We start from the raw sequence: 14591 nt of genomic DNA, 5'->3' as shown, positions 1-14591 counted from the left end.
AAACCCGATGGTATGACTCGCCCAAGTCCCCTTGAATGGACAGTGTTTTGGTACAGATTGTACATGTACCAACCATGTGTTGTTTCACCAAATAATCAATGCAAAAATAAAAAGGCATGTGTTGATACATGTACAATACAAATAATACACAGTGTCTCTATTTCTAATTTCTAAATGCCTCTATCCACTTCTGCTTCAAACTTAGATATTCTATTGGAAATAGATATTAACGGCAAACTAACAACTCAACTTCATAATAAACGGATTGATTTTAGATTATCTGCATAATATGGTGTTTATATATCTCAACTAAGTAGCTACACAAGATCTTGTTCTGCGTATGATCAGTTTTTAAATCGAGGCAAGCTACTAACAAACAGGTTGATAATACAGAAGTTTCGACATCGTTAAAGTCAGCATGTAGCATATTATATGGTCGTTATAACGATCTAGTTTGCCAATACAACCTATCATTGGGTCAAATGCTGTCTGAAGTGTTCCATACCAATTGTTAGGTCGTTCTTGGCACACTCATTTTAACTACGGATTACTCCGTTTACCTGATCAAGATATAGGGTTCACGCCAGGTGTGATTGGTCGAAAAGAGATGCTTACTCCTCCTAGGCACCTGATCCCACTTTTGGTATATCCAGGGATCGGTGTTTGCCCAACTTTCTATTTTGTATTGCTTAATAAATCACTGTTCGTTATCTTCACTGGAGTTATCCGTAGTCAAATCAGTGTGCCAAGAACGGTCTGCAAATCGGTATGAAACACGTCAGACAGCATTTGACCCAATGATAGGTTGTATTGACAAACTAATAATAAAATGATATGAAATGTCCCCCTTTATCGAATATGTGTTTAACTACTAGGAAGAAATCTAAGATTAAACATTCGGATTTGTCTATCAACATTCTCTACCTTAACTGTTTGGTTAGCATAGTTATTTGTCAATAAGTTTTTTACCAGTATAATATTCCTTAATATGAAAGACAACTCTGGTGATGACTTTATACTGTTATCTAATGCAGCATGATTACAATGTAACAAAGTCAGAGCACAGTCCGTAAAATTTGAATCTGTTGAGCTTAGGAAATACGAAATTAAGAGTGATTCAATCATAGAAGTGTTAAAGGTTTCGGGAAAGTCAGAGAGCTAACACTGAATAAGCTATCAATTTCAACTTATGAACTAGGTGTTTATTGCAATACTCGTCGACCCGTAAATTTATTTTTAGTTTTCATATAAGTCTATATATGTGTGGATAATGCAATTACGTGTATATAAGGACACGGTTTTCTCTGGTAATTATGTTCTTTACTTCGAAGACGATGAATGTAATCAATAGCCATTAACACCCCCCACCCCCACCCCGCAATAGTACTATACAAACAAAAGATGAAATAATTTCATTTCTATTCTATAAAAACGTGAAAATGACGAACAGTGATCAATCGCATTACTCCTAGAGAGAATACATGTACAAAATTAAGAGTATGGAAACAGGAGTAAACATCCCCTGTTAACCGATTACACTTGCCCTATTACTTGATCAGGTAAACGGAGTAATCAGTGTATATAGAACGGTCTAACACTTGTCGTAAGAAGGAACAAAATGGGGCGGTCCTTCGGATGAGACCGCAAAAACCGAGGTCCCGTTTCACAGGAGATGTGGCACGATAAAGATCCCTCCCTGCTCAATGGCCATAAGCGCCGAGCATAGACCTAAATTTTGCAGCCCTTCACCGGCAGCGGTGACGTCTCCATATGACTGAGTGAAATATTCTCGAGAGGGACGTTAAACAATATATATTCAATCAATCCTCACAATGTTGAGATTCGACATACTTTCGACAAAGTCCATGATGTTTTCTTTTTATTGAGTCATTTCTCCTAAATAAAATCATGAAACCTACATGTAATTCAGGATCCACACTCTCTACATAATCGGCATAATCAATACTACGTATACGATAAAAGATACTTTACATGTATGTGTTTATAGTATGTTTTGTCAATATTCATACTGTGAAAATTCCCCTGCTGATACACAACAAATATTCCAATGAAAATTGGAAAACCATCCGCATTCTGCACATTGACATGGTGGGGTTTTTTTCCCTGTCGTTCATTAGCTAATAATCATATTTATCAAAAGATTTTTTTTTAAACAATCTATCTTTAAGTCGGTTGACTACTATGGTAGAATTAGACAACACACATATTGAGGAATAGGAAAGGTCATTTATTCAATAGATAAATGACAGAGTAATAAGCCAAATAACAATGGTAAATCACAACTAAAAATTGGGACAGTACATAAAAAATAAGGTCAAATTTTACTAGCAGCAACCCCAATAAACAGTATAATGCAATATGACTAAATACATAGATAAGGTTTGACTAGTAGTGCAAAGTAGCAAAAATAAACAACTGATATGCAAACCAGTATGTCCCTGAGTCATTGCTGCTGTGATAAACCTAATCAAAGATCTACAGTTAAAAGGGAACAAACAAACATATGTACAGAAAAAATACAATATGGTTGAGTCATTGCTGTGACAAAACTTAATACAAAATATACAGGTAAAGGTGAACAAAACACCTATATGTACACAAAAAACATAAAAGATGGGGTGTCATAGGCCACCGCAACAAGACAGCATTGTGAACACAAAAAGAACCTAAAAACCTGGCTTGTTGCCACCTCATCACACAGCCAAATTGATTTTTCCTCTTTGTACAGAAAGTTCAAAATATTAAGTAGAAGGATAAATAAATATAACTGTTAGGTTTTTTTCGGCGGGTGGCTATTTATCTGATTTCTAAAATACAAATATATATGTACTTGTTTATGATACAAATAGATAAAAACTCGATACATAGAAAAATGGACTGTTCTGAAGTACAAGTAACTTCCCATTAAACAGCTCACATACGAGTTTCACAGTTACTGCCGGTCCATCCAGAACAACATCGAGATAACTGTCGATCTGTCTGACGTGGGACATATTCATGGTTCACGCTAGAGTGAAAAAGACCTTATGTGATTACTCGTATATCTCAATATAATTCAAACTATAAATTCCAAAAAAAAATACATCTTTTAAAAATTTCATTATTCAAAGGAATACTTACCAGAAGCCTAGAAACCAGTTGACACACTCGTACATATACGCCGTCTCGACTTCTGTATAGTATTGACGACAACTGAAAGTGATGAAAAGTATTTACTAAATTTTTATCTCTCATAGAATATTAAAAATTTCAGTTTTAGAATTCATTTCGTACCATTTAACGCCAGGCATATGCAGAAATACAAGTAAAGAGACTATCAGAAGATATTTCATGACTTCTTTTTACACTCTCTAAAACTCCAATATAAAGATTCTTTCGGGCTGATATGTTCCAAAACATAATGTGGTGCATTATTTATAACTTCACTTCAACTTATCTAACAGGAAGTGTGGGAAATAGATACCAATGATAGTAAGACGAAGAAGGCATAATTTATCACATGACGTGTTAAATCTATAAAAAAAAAAAAGGGGGGGGGGGTTAACACCGATATTTCAAAGGATTGAGAAAAAGAGTGAAAACTGATATTGATCACAAGGACAGTACCACTTGTACTTTAAGATTAAGCCTGCCAAATATACAAGTTAATACGATCTAAAGTCATGTGGCAGTACATATTAGCTACGGAACAGTTATTATAACGACTAAGTACTGTTTCAAGGTAATAAACTAGAATGTGTATCAGCCCATCGTGATTTTGGGTTTGTGATAATACACATATAGTTCAGTGCTGTAAAATGCATGCCATTTTATCCAAAACTGCGTTCAAATCAATTCACAAAACTTTAATTGGTCTTATTTCATTAAAAGTTATGTATGCAGTACATATAAAAAAAAAACAACAACCGAGATTTCTTGTTAAAAGACTAAAGTTTACATTGGGTAGAAAACCTTTACTATATACATTTACGACTTGTGTTCGGATATACATGTATTTGGGATAGTTTCTCTTTATAGGCCATACCAAATAGGCCATACCAAAACTCGAAAAGTACAATCGATTGTCCTATGGGGGTGGGGGGGGGGGGGTGGGGGGGGGGTGCGTGTAGTGCATTAACAGTATACTGAATATTAATAATTGTTTATTCAACCGAAATATTTTCTTGAGTGACTGTTAAGTGTAATGCTCTACATGTTTATATCTTCTGGAATAAAGCACTCGGATTTTTAATTTTAATATCATTTTATTCATTTATTGTCCCCCGCCGCAACGCGGAAGGGGACATAGAAATATCGGTGTTCCTGCGTCCGTCCGTCCGTTCCACTTCACTTTGTGGACGCTGTTATACCCCAAATCGTCGCCCGTCCCAAATCGTCGCCGGCGACTATTTGGGCATAACCTCACACCCCAAATTGTCCTCCCCCTTGCTGCAACTATTTGGAAACATCATTTGCATACAAACTGGCCCTGGTTGATAATTCCTTCTCCTCTCCTCGTCTTTCTTCTTCTTTTTCTTCTGTGGTCCAGCTATGACCACAAAAGGTTCTCTAGACCTTACAAGCAAGATATTTTAATCTACCTCGTCTTCTGCTTGTTCTTTTAAAAGATTTATTATGATCACAGTATTTATTATTGTTGTTTTAGTTGGTAGTGGTTTTGTTACTATTGAAATAATTGTATTTGTTGTTGATGGTGGTGGTGGTGTCATTGTTGCCTAAATGAATTCGTCCAGACCTACAGAGAGAGAAAGAGAGGGGAATGTGTCCGACAATAAATCGTTTTGCCTTTTATTGTAGGGTCATTTTGCTGATCATGGGGTTAATAGGTCTTGTGCACCGCAGATTTGTTAGTGACCTCAGATTATATTAGATTACGCCTGTTAGCCGCCGTTTGGACACTCTCCCGCCGTTTGGGCACTCGTGAAAACCTCGAGAAACACCCATTCTCTCTCTCTTTATCCCTCTCTCTCTCTCTCTCTCTCTCTCTCTCTCTCTCTCTCTCTCTCTCAATAAGTAAATGAACATACAAGCAAACAAACAAATAGATATGCCCTTAGTCCCATATACATGTAACCTACATACAAAAGTTTAGCTCAATCGGTTCACAAACACCAGAGTGACAGTCGAAAATAGTTCGATATGAATACAGCTCGCGGTGCCTTGAGCTCGTGATCAAGATAATTCATGTTACGGGAAGCACATGCCAGGAACACATGTAACCCACATATCGGTTCAAAAACACTAGAGATTTGGCAGAGTTGCTGAAAATTGGGCACAGCTCGCGGAATTCTCAATTTTGGGGGGGCATATCGGAGGGTTACTTGTACTCTACATACAAAATTGCAGCCCAATAGGTCGACAAATACCAGAGATATGGGTGCGGACAGACAGACCGACCAAATGAAACCTATGTACCCCCATATCAGAGGGAGTACAATAGAATAACATCGGTGTAAATCTATCCTAAAACGTCAATAAAATATTAGCGGGCGACCATTTAGGACGGGCGACTATTTGGGGGTGTACTATAGTACATCCCAATCGTCGCCCCTACCGGTAGTGCAATCTTGTCCCAAATCGTCACCGGCGACGATTTGGGATGGAGCAACGATTTGGGGTGTATCAGACGCAACTCCTCAGAAACCGCTCAACGGATTTTGTTCATGTTTTGTAGGATTGTTAGTCACCATATGTAGATGATCAGCTGTGCCGGTGTTGTAGCATAGAATTTCCTCCTGCATAGACTCCGCCCCCCGGAAAAACGGACCCGGGATAGATCTTCCCCCATAGGGGGAAAAAGCGCCCCAGCATATAATTTCCCCTATGTACAAAATCAGTATAGAATTTTCCCCATGGCGGAAAAACCGCCCTATTATAGAATCCCCCCCCCTCCTGTTTCCGGATTTCATCGACTGGAATCTTTTCCTTCTCATGTAGAAGCTTTTGAATAAATATAGAATGAAGCAAACCCATGCAATTGAAGATAATAATCAATGGAATTTGTTATTATTGCTATAAAGAGGTATATGTTATAAAAAAAAAAAAAAAAAACGTTACAAAAAGAAACAAATATGTGCTATTAAATTGTTATAGTTTAATGAAATAGATATGCGCTCATTAATATTACGATATTCATAAAATAAAGGATTTTTTTTTTTAGATGTTGAAGTTGGGTTTACACGCTGAAAACTTTGAATTGCGTATAGTAAATACAATATGCTTCCCAAAAGACTTTAACGATGGTCAATATCATTAGGGTTTTTCGTAAAAAGTCGACTAAAAGACATACAATTAAAATATCTACAAAGAAAATTAGATGCACTGTATAAATAAAAGTAACCGTTTATTTAAATTCGAAATTTTAAATTAAAAAGACATTAACGTCTTCCCAACTTCACTATTTCAGATGTAAGATACTGGTAGATAACAGCATAGATTTGAGATGTATGAATGAATTTTGATATACAATTACACGATTTGAATAATTTCCTTTTTTAAAAAACAAACATAAGATGATGATTGTGATACACAAGACCCTGCTCAAAATAACAAAATAAAAAAAATAAAAAAATTCCTGTGTCTAGATAAGCAAGATAATTCTAGTAATAGAACTGGAAACGGATACATAGCTAAAATGTAAGAAGGGGGGTGAAGCGTACTGTCATTTAGGGGGAAATTCTATACTGGGGCGTTTTTTCCTAGGGAGGGGGGAGGGAATTGGGCCCTGGTTAATTTTTCCTAGGGGGGAATTCTATGCCAGGCCCATCTTTTCGGGGGGGGGGATGTCTATCCCGGGCCCGTTTTTCCAGGAGGAAAGCTATGCTACAACACCGGCATTTTGATGCGACAATTTTGACATGAGTTATGGGACTTTGTTGAATTTTGTACATGCTACACTATAGAAACACTTTGGCGATGTAACTCTTCAGATACCGCTGTATGGATTTTGTTCAAATTTTGCAAGATTGTTAGTCACAATATGTACACTGTAGTTGATAATATTGCACCACAAGTTAGATTTTACAAATTTTACAGAAGTTAATGGACTTTTGTGCTTCAACGTTTTTTGGGGCGGTGGGGGACGTGGCTACGCGTAGCAATCTTGTTATTTAATTTTTATGTAATGCAGCGTTTAATATCATTTCAAATATATCTTCGATTCTTAAGCGGTATAATCTCTCCGCTTCCATTGCATGATGTTACATTTATTCTCTCTTATAAAGCAATCTATTGATTTTACTCTTATCATAATTGGGTCACCCAGATACATCTTGAGGTACATAAATATAAAATTCCCTCTATATCAGGAAGTATAGATAGGTCTAAGTAAAGGGTAGATCGTGACATCAGTAATCCAAAAATATAACAAATGAACCCTGTTTATGGAAAAGTAAACAATATGTTGACAACAAAAATTTTTTAAAATGCTGTTTTGCTAATTTACGTATACCATAAGTAGGTTACTACGTATGTCAGGCTGCCATACTTACTCCAGATCTGATGACATGATTGATGTGCATAAGAATAAATCGTGACAATACTAATCCGCAATTTTTAAGTTGTAAAGAAAACAATCTGTTGATAGAATATTAAAGACGTAAAAAAAAAAAGTCCCTGACTCCATAGGAGATTTTGAAACCAGGTCAGCAAGACTTTCAAGTCCCTGAACTCTAATGACAAAGTAATGTCGGTTAGATATTTTTCTCAAGATTATATTTTTCACTCATGCAAAGAACACTGTATTGATATAACTCATATCATCATTCAACACTTTAATTTAGAAAACAATACACTGGTTGTTCTAATAAATGAATAATTCTACGTTTGTTAGAAATAGAGAATTTCGCTCATTCACCGAGTACATAAAAGTTAAATGGCTACTTCTAGCAGCGCGTTTGTACTGCAAAGACTTTTGAAAAAATAAAGTGATCTATGGGTAAATTATTGTTTCTATCTCAACAGAAACAAGTATTTTGTACATCGAATCAGTTTTACTTCGGTGTATTACTTCACTAATGTTTCATGTCTTATGATTTCTATCGCATCATGTAATCAGATGTACACGTGTATACATGGGGACAATGTGATGTACGTTTTCACAATATTAGTTGGATCAAAAGCGAGAAGATAATGAATAGTGATCATTCTCAAAAGCTTTATAAATAATACAATATTGAGAGTAGGTGACATACGGACCACGTGAAACGCCAGACGTGGAATCAGGTGGAGAAAGCATTCCCAGTTTACCGGTCACATCCGCATTGAGCTTCAAATATTGATCAGGTAAATGGAGTAATATACTATGTGATTTGTCTCCATACTTTTTATTTATCATCACTATACTTATTCAGATTTTTGTATGAGTCCAAATATGAAATCAACTTTGGGTACATGTACCTAAGGAAGTACCGCTCCTAGGCTTATTGAGCAGAATATCTTTTTCTCGTCATATTTTGTCTTTTTAAAAATAATAACATAATTTCGTTGACATCGTATGCTATCAGTATATTAACATACTTGAAATTCTCATGAGAGAGAGAGAGAGAGAGAGAGAGAGAGAGAGAGATTAGCAATTATAATGACGAGTGGATCGTTATATACGATATACTGCAGTAGTATTTGAATAAAAAAATTCCTATTTATCCTTTTGTACCTGATGTTTTAGATTTGTGTATTTAACATGGATATATATCTATTACCACTGTTTTACCTTTGTGTATAGTAGATGCCCCATTTCTACATCAGTTTCTTAGTTGTTAGTCTTGAACTTCGATTCGAGTTACCTCTGTGGTACATGTTTCATTATGTTTTCCTTAGGGGTTGGTGGTGCGTTATCTTCTCTATATAACTACGCAAATTTATTATCGATCTCTCAAACTTTCGATCACTGAAAGTGTTCGATCTCTCGAAATGAATGGGTCCCGTACAACATAAATTTCATTGTTCTTCACATCCCTCAAAGTGGTGGTAGCGTATACACGCCTTCATTCCAGTAAAGGATTATTTCCGCTTGGATCTTACTTAGATAACGGTGAATGCCTAGGATTAGCTCGGTCGTGTTAATTGGGTGTTAATATAAGGACACATCCCATCGGGGTTTCTTCGTGGGGTGAATAGTTAATTGTTTAATTGATCAATAGAACCCCCCCACACCCCCCCCCACCCCCCCACACCTACGTGTTGTCTGTGTTACTGGTATATAACTCAACTATAGATAACATTTACCGGTAGTATTCTAAATTATATTCTCAAAATTACTGTATCAATAAATACGGCTAGTTGAGACTTTGATACAGTAGTTTTGAGAATGTAATTTAGAAATATCATTATTCATTAGATTGTGTGCTTTGTATAAAGCGACTCGAAATTGTAATGATTGTGTTCCGCGTAGTTCTTGACGCATAACTTTGTTATGTATGAAAAATATGTCCTCCAAATATGTGTTAACGTGAAAAATTAAAAAAAAAAAAATAAATAAATAAAATAAAATAAAAAGTATTTTTATCTAAGCAAAATAAAGTTTTGTGCTGTTGAAATCAAGCCAATCAATTACAAATATGAAGGGCGACGTGTCATAACAAGGCCAGAGTGTTGTAAATATGCACTATGGTTACAATGAAATCTGAACCATAATGGTCGAACATGTAATTTCCGGATTTTATTTCGATCACTGGAAGTTTTATCAAGGTCCTTTCAACTTCGAGTTATCGAGTCACCTGCAATTACAGATTTCAGAAAATGCTTTCTGCCTAGTAGGGTGCTCCACCAATTGGGAGATGACAAGGTGGCCATGTGTCGTACCATCGATATACTGTGATAATTGATGACATGAGATAAGTTATTTGTTTTGCCAGTTCAAAATCAACTCTAAGAGGACAGCATAGAGCTGTCAAACGGCGATAAGACATTCTCTTCAGATGTTTTGGGATTATAAAATAATGAAATGTACTCTAACTTACACCTAATGATTTAAACTTTAATCCACATGACATTGTTTTACATTTATTGTAGATCTTCTGTTTCACTGATGAAGTGATCTTTAATTATAAAGAAACCCATAGCCATAGAATGCTGTTTTCGTTTAAGTGACTGAAAGATGATATTAATCAAGTACTCGTAAGGGGGTCTTACATTTGATAGATGTTGAATTTCTTATTTATTTTGATGTATACTGGTTAGGCTGCATAGATGAATTTACTGATTGATGATATAAGCTTTCAAATGGATCAGATTACCAATTAGTTTTATGAAGATCCGATATATAGACATTCACTATAGTTAGAATTGTCAGGAACATCATGACACCACTTAGTTGACTATACATGGATATTGTGACTGTTCTGGCTGTCATTGCGAACCATTGCATCATTGGTCACAAGTCTCACATGCAATCCCATGTTTTCCCTGGTAACTCGTGCACATACTGTGGTTACTATGCAGTACTAAAGTATTCAATTATCTTCTTGTTTTTAAAGTATGACCTTGTTTGCGTAACACTTACTATCAGCGATGAAGTCGAAGAACTGTTGCCTGATCATAAATGTAAAATAATATGGATCAAAGTTGAAATTATTGATTGTGAATTACTTTTATAAAACGCAAGTTGTTTATATACTTTAAATGTTTGTACCATTGAAATAATAAAAGTCTTAGGTTCTAAGAAAAACTACAATGCCAATAAACAATCTTACCTAAATTTTAGCGATGTGTTTTTAACTGAGGATAGAATAATTTGTACGAGATTTGCCGAGCGAAAAATTGAAGCTAATATTACATTCTCTACAAAGTCCCTCATGATTTCGTTGTCATCTTCGAAGGTCTACATTTCCTACAAATGTTTAAGATATACATGCACTGTTTCCCCCAACTTGCATATCATTTGGGAGGGGTGTGTGTGTGATATATTGTGTGAAAGAAGTCTGACTTTAAATTAACCTTCTTGAATCTATATTTTCTGCCATCAGTGAGTGGTCGTGAATTGATTGTCGATAGAATGTTTGAACACAACATTGACGTATTAGTGAGTTCAAAACAAAATCGCCGAAGACTATGTATATGGCAAGCCCTTTTACTATTTATTCGTAAAATAAGATATCTCTTTAAATAAGAGATATATCTTTATTGGTTAAAGAGATATCTCTGTAAGTTAAAGAGATATCTTTTTACGCTAGGGAGATATTTCTTTAAGCAAAAGAGATATCTCTTTTTAAAACAAAAGAGATATCTCTTTTGTTTAAAGAGATATCTCTTTAAACAAATGATATATCTCTTTAAACAAATGAGATATCTCTTTACGCTTGGGAGATATCTCTTTCTCTTTGAAAGATATCTCTCAAATCTAGAGAGATATATCTCGGAGAGAAAGAGATAGCTCTCTAGCATAAAGAGATATCTCTCTATCGATGTAAAAAGAGACATCTCTTTAAGTTATGGAGATATCTCTTTAAATTTTCAAAAACAGATATCTCTTTAATCTAAAGAGCTATCTCTTAAGACTCCCCCCCCCCCCCCCGTCGTGATCATAATCACTTCTCCCTGTTGCATTGTCATTGAATTGATGTAACCCTATTTTTTAACCAAGCAAAATACTTCTAGTGTACAAATGGCGGGAAAAGTTGAAGAGGTGGTTGGGGTAACATTGTCAAGTTGCCCAGAGGCGAAATCTAGTCTAGCTCGCATATTTCATCAATTTATTGTCTTTGGTTTTTTTTTTGGGGGGGGGGGTTGTTTGTTACCTATACATACATTTCACATGCGGTAAAAGCAAAATCTTCCCATGGGATTGCAGCCATCAGGGTGTTGCTAAACGCGGAACGGAAAATGGAACGGAACGGAATTTAAGAATTAGAATGATTAATGTAGATAAGATAACGGTAAAAATCGGGGTGGGGGGGTGGGGGTTCATTTTGATTAAAATCAACAATTTAGGAATTGTTTACAAGCGATAAAACAACTTTATCTTAAGATTTTGCATCATAAATTGATTAAGCGAATTTAGTTAAACGTTAGTATAAGAATTTACAAGACATTTTACAAGAATTTTGAAATGTCAGCATTGACAGAGGTGTTAGCGAGAAGTGACACCTATATGGGTAGTGAATGAAAAGAACACACGTGGTTTATACTACCACCCCCCCCCCGGCAAAACGTCATTAACGCACATGTACATGTATTTACACATAATACCGTGTATGTGTGTACTTACAACAGGAAGTGTGATATGTATAAAACAATAATAATTCATGATCTTATTTAGTCAACAAGTTAAACATCTTGTGTTTGATTTATTATTTTTTAACTAACAGGAGACTTAGTAACCGCAGTACTCCAATCCTAAATAGGGAGGACTTCTGGCAGTTAATTTTTAAACTAAATACTTGTATGGCATAACATTTGGATTAATAATGAGATGATCACTTTTAATTCCATTCATGCATAAATTCTGCGTTAGCTTTTTAGCTATTTCATATATTATGGAATAAATATGTTAATTCCTCTTACTATTGGTCGTAAACTTCACCCTAGTTAACATTGGTTTGTTTCAATCTTTCTTTCCCTCTGTATCTCTTCAGCTTCAACACTACATATATCCACAGGATATCGGTAAATGTACGAACTTTCACATAGATTCATCCCAAATGAGGCAAAACCTTTTTCTTCACCGGACTCGTTCGCTTTAAAATTTGATGTGATACATAAATGTATATTGTACCAGGTGTAGAACTAAATTCAAATTCAGTTATCTTAAACATATGTAGTTCGATTAAAGCACGTTCGATTTAAAAAGGCTATGTTTGGGGTTAAATTGTTCAAAAAATTATTTTATCTTTTACAATATTGTTTTCGGGGGGGGGGGGGTACCTTTTATTCATTGGATGGGCTCATAAAATGTTTTCTTACCATACCAGTCAGAATAAAGTAATAGAATTTGAAAGGTGTTCAATTATAATTTAAGTCTTTTTCAGTATGTTACCTTATTTATTTTTTCTTCATTTGTGAAACAACATACTGTCAAAATCTGGGGGGAGGGATGACAAAGCCGGGGGAAAAGATGGTGCCAACAGGCGCTTGCTTGATATTTTTTATTAAAACTTACTATGCAAATTATTAAGCAAGCGCCTATTGGTACATTCATCCACAAAATACACCGTGTAAAAATACATAATAATGTATTAGTATGAGGTATCAATATGAAATGGGGGACTCTGAGGATGACTTCCTGTTCTCTTTGTAATTTCTGCATCCCTTGTTCATAATAAGCCTTTTGATTTTGCAAAATGTTGACCTCCTCATAACATTATTGCATAATATATTTTCCGTTTTCCTTTCCGTTCCGTCTTCCATTCATTTTCCGTTCCGCGTTTTAGCAACACCCCAGCCATCATGGTAAGATTTGCTTTGGCGGGCTTCCGTTTTAGGGAGAATTCCTTAAGTATTCAAACTAACAAAAATATTGGAAAGATATATCTCTTTCTCATTGAGAGATATCTCTTTTTCAACGATTAATGATATATCTCTTATACTTTGAGAGATATCTCTCTAGGAATTCTTAGAGAGATATCTCTTTAAGTGAAGGAGATATCTCTCAAAGTGAAAGAGATATCTTTTAAAGTATAAGAGATATCTCTTAAAGTGCAAGAGATATCTCTTAAAGTGCAAGAGATATCTCTTAAAGTGCAAGAGATATCTCTAAAAGTAAAAGAGATATCTCTCTAAGTGAAAGAGATATATCTATAAGTCAAAGAGATATCACTCTAAGTCAAATAGATATCTCTTATTTAGAGAGATATCTCTTAAGATAAAGATATATCTCTCATTTTAAAGCGATATCTCTTTAAAATAAGAGATATCTCAATCTTTAATTTAAAGAGATATCTTATTTTTCGAATAAATAGTAAAAGGGCTTGCCATACTATGTAACATATTTGTCGACATTTCGGATCCCTAAGGAAAACACTTAAAAGCTGTGTCCATTTGACCCAATGATACTATTAGGTTGTATTGACAAACTAGATCGTTATAACAACCATATGATTTGCAAAATGCTGACTTTAAACGAGACTGTTGGAACCCCTACACCATCAACTTGTTTGTTAGTAGCCTGCTTCAATTTAAAAACTGACCATACGCAGAACAAGCTCTTGTGTATCGAATCAATTGAGAGATACAAACTAATTATGCTTCAACTAGGTGTCTTCCCTTTTAACTAAAATTTTGAAATCTGTACGGGTGACTGGTTTTAGCTAGACAGGAGCACGGTTAAGGGTGTCAAAGAACAAAGGAAAATAATTACAGGTAACCTATAGTCTGTTTTGTAACACATCACAGGTAATTTGGTTCAATATTAAAATTGGGTAGTACAATTCTATTCTGTCCTATAATTATTTTTCCAATATCAGCAATTTCAATGTTATATATTTAACCATGCTCTTATCTCTTTGAAATAAAATACAGTTTACACTGAACATAATCATATATAAGCATATGTAAATTCATTTATCAATTACACTATCTTGTCCTATAAAAATATTCTTATCTTTGTACACCTCTAAACAATGTCATTAATATAT

General features: G+C 35.0%; 1 long non-coding RNA gene across 1 annotated transcript; it reads right to left on the bottom strand.

The window, feature by feature from the left end:
• Positions 1–2227: 2227 nt before the first annotated feature.
• Positions 2228–3528, bottom strand: LOC125651945 (uncharacterized). The gene is made up of 3 exons (XR_008803262.1): positions 3295–3528; positions 3142–3213; positions 2228–3028 (listed from the first exon to the last, which is right to left on the bottom strand). It is a non-coding gene; the product is annotated as an uncharacterized LOC125651945 (long non-coding RNA).
• Between the last annotated feature and the right edge of the window lie 11063 nt (positions 3529–14591).

The sequence above is a fragment of the Ostrea edulis genome, chromosome 5 (genome assembly GCF_947568905.1).
Source record: "Ostrea edulis chromosome 5, xbOstEdul1.1, whole genome shotgun sequence".
In the NCBI taxonomy this organism is placed as follows: Eukaryota; Metazoa; Mollusca; class Bivalvia; order Ostreida; family Ostreidae; genus Ostrea; species Ostrea edulis.
Note: the sequence above shows the minus strand (reverse complement) of the source record. Positions and strands in the feature narration are given on the sequence as shown.